The 3090-nt window shown below is 51.5% G+C and overlaps 1 pseudogene; it reads left to right on the forward strand.

Moving 5' to 3' along the window:
* Nucleotides 1-273: 273 nt before the first annotated feature.
* On the forward strand, nt 274-1928 carry LOC115851190 (inositol-3-phosphate synthase 1 pseudogene; annotated as a pseudogene).
* Nucleotides 1929-3090: the final 1162 nt, after the last annotated feature.

Consider the following 3090-nt stretch of genomic DNA (forward strand, 5'->3'; position numbering starts at 1 on the left):
ACTATTTTACAGGAGATGTCAGTCAGGACCTCAGCTACCATAAAACAAAGGGACTAGTTCTCATTGAAATGCCCAATCAGATAAATATTTTCATAGAGTCTTCGGTCTATGAGGATATGTTTGATTCAAACCAAGTTGAATTTAAACTGTTATGTGATATCTTTTTATATAAAAATTCATTTTATGACTCACTTTATAGCTCTATTAAAAGCTTTCTAAAGTTTTACTTAGCTGTCCGCCGCTGTCCCAGCTGACTCCGTGCCGCTCGTCGCGATGGAGGTCGCCACCGAGTTTGTGGTCCAGAGTCCAACATGGTCTACAGTCCAAGGCCAGCGAGGTGCAGTAAGTACCGGATGACGTGCATCAGCCGCGAAGCCGCCATCCTCAAGAGGCACCCCAGGTCCACGGGCTTCACCTTCCGGACCGCCCAGCAGGTGCCCGGGCTCGCGGTCGTACTTGTGGGCTGGGGCGCGAACAAAGGCTCCAGACTACTGCAGTGCGGGCCCACCGACTGCGCCCGTCCTGGCCCACGCGCACCTGCCAGAAGGAGGCCAACTACAAAGTCTCGCTGACGCAGGCGGCCCCGTTAACCTGGGCCTGGTCAAAGAAAGCCAGGAGGTATTCGTGCCCTTCAGCTCGCTGCTGCCCATGGTGGCGCCCGACGACCTCGCATTCGACGTCTGGGCCATAATCGTCTCTGAACCTGGCGGAAGCGATGCAGTGCACACAGGTGCCACAGGAAAAACCGTGGCCGCACCTGGAGGCTCTGCTTCTGCGGCCCTCCGTCTACCTCCCAGAGTTCCTCGCGGCTAAATAACCGGAGCGCGCGGGCCGACTACGTCATCCTGGGCACGCGCGCCTAGCAGCTGGAGCTGATTTGTACCGACTTCTGCAGCTTCCAGTCCGGCGCCAGGCTGGCTGAAGTCATCGTGCAGAGGACAGCGAATACGGAGCACTTTTCCGAAGTGATCCCGGGCCTCAATGACACCGCTGAAAACCTGCTGAGCACCATCCAGCTGGGCCTGGAAGTGTCGCCCTCCATGCTGTTTGTGGTGGCCAGCATCTTGGAGGGCTGCTCCTTACTCGGTGGGTCCCCACTGACCATGCTGGTGCCTGGTGCCCTCGAGTTCAAGTGGCAGTGCAGCCTCTTTGTGGGTGGAGACGACTTAAGGTCGGGCCAGACCAAGGTCAAGTCCGTGCTCGTGGGTTTGCTTATCTGCTCTGGCCACGAGACCACGTCCATCGTGAGGTACAACCACTTGGGCAACAATGACCGGCAGAACCTGTCGACCCCGCCACAGTTCTGCTCCAAGGAGGTGTCCAAGAGCAGCGTGGTGGACGACACGGTGCACAGCAACCCAGCGCTCTACTAGCCGTTTGTGGAGCCCGGTCACTGTGTCATCATCAAGTATGTGCCATACGTGGGCGACAGCAAGCGTGCCCTGGATGAGCAATCAGAGCTGATGCTGGGCGGTACCAACACGCTGGTGCTGCTCAACACGTGCGAGGACTCGCTCCTGGCCGGGCCCATCATGCTGGACCTGGCGCTGCTGACAGAACTGTGCCAGCGTGTGAGCTTCTGCACCGACGTCGACCCACAGCCGCAGAGCTTCCACCCCGTGCTGTTGCTGCTCAACTTGGCATCCTCTTCCAGGTGCCGCTTGCGCCGCCAGGCAGCCAGGTGGTCAACGTGTCTTTCTGACCCCGCAGCTGCACAGAGAATATCCTCACAGCCTGCGTGGGACTCTGGCCGCAGAACCACAAGCTTCTGGAGCGCAAGATGGAGTGCCCTGGCCTCAAGGGAGTTGGGCTTGTGGCTGCCACCTGTGCCTTGCAAGAAAGGACCAGTGCCCACCGCCCCCAGTGGCTATACTGGTGACGCCAATGGGCACTTGTAGGCCGAGTCACCCCAGATGCCCACCACCTAAGGCCATGGCCATACAGCTCCACCATAACTCCTGTCCCCATTGCTCCTCAGAACCCAACCTTTCCAGGCCCCCAAAGATAATAAAGCTAGTGCCACTATCAAAAAAAAAAAGTTTTATACAGCAAATCAGTAGATTTACGATCACCATCACCAAAACCAAGCTAAGTTCTTTAATCAAAACAACACAGCTCTCTTGGTTTTACTATTTTTATCCTATAACAAACAATACTGGGTTAACAAAACAGAAGTTTATTTAAACTATGTTATTGTTATGTGTGAAACATAAAACTAAAAAAAACAAAATTTTGCGGTCACCATGAGAAACAAGGGATAGGCAACAGATTCGTTCTTTCTCCTCTTTTACTATTAATTCACTGACCATCTAAAACAGCTGAATTTACATGCTATTAAATTCATATTGCTCTTAGAACCAAAGGATTAGACTGAGAAAGTCAAAACAAGTTACAAATTATTAAAAGTGATACATACTACAAATGCCACAAGATCCAGAAAATATCATCATAATTTTACCCTAGGCTAATTTTTTTAAAAATTCAGAGTAGCAAGCTGCACTCCCTTAGGCTCATAAAGGCATTTGTAAGGAGGCAGCAATGCCACCCAGCGACAACTCTCACTGGACAGCAGTTGGTGCTTTTTAGCGGAAGTGAATACTTCCTCTTTAGTCGTAGGAGACTCAGACACAGAGTCACCCACGTCTCGGTTTGCCTGTGTCTGCAGAGGCAGCCACCCCCAGAATGCACAGTCTAGTCCAAGCCTGCACAGGCCAGGAACCACTATACCAGGTATTATAGGACTAAATCTTTACGGTCCCCCAGGAAGTTATGGAAATAGAAGTTATTTCAAGAAGTTAGCAATCAACAGTGTGACATACTGAAGACCAGTCAATCAGAAGGGAGGAGAGAGAACAGGAGGTGAAAGGCAAGTGAGTAGTGCCTGGCTGGAAATTCCCTTGGTTAAAGTTGAATTTTGGAGAGCAGCAGTAGCAGTAGTTGCATATGGGTGTATGTGAGAATCTGTGTGTGTTAAGTGACAAGCAACACAGATAAGCCTCTTTGGCTAGTAGCCCAATAGATTACATTTTGCTGTGAATTCATCTCTGATCCAAAAGCATATATCTTTTGTCTCATGTGGGAGGCTCTCAA

This window comes from Globicephala melas, chromosome 14 (genome assembly GCF_963455315.2).
Source record: "Globicephala melas chromosome 14, mGloMel1.2, whole genome shotgun sequence".
Classification (NCBI taxonomy): Eukaryota; Metazoa; Chordata; class Mammalia; order Artiodactyla; family Delphinidae; genus Globicephala; species Globicephala melas.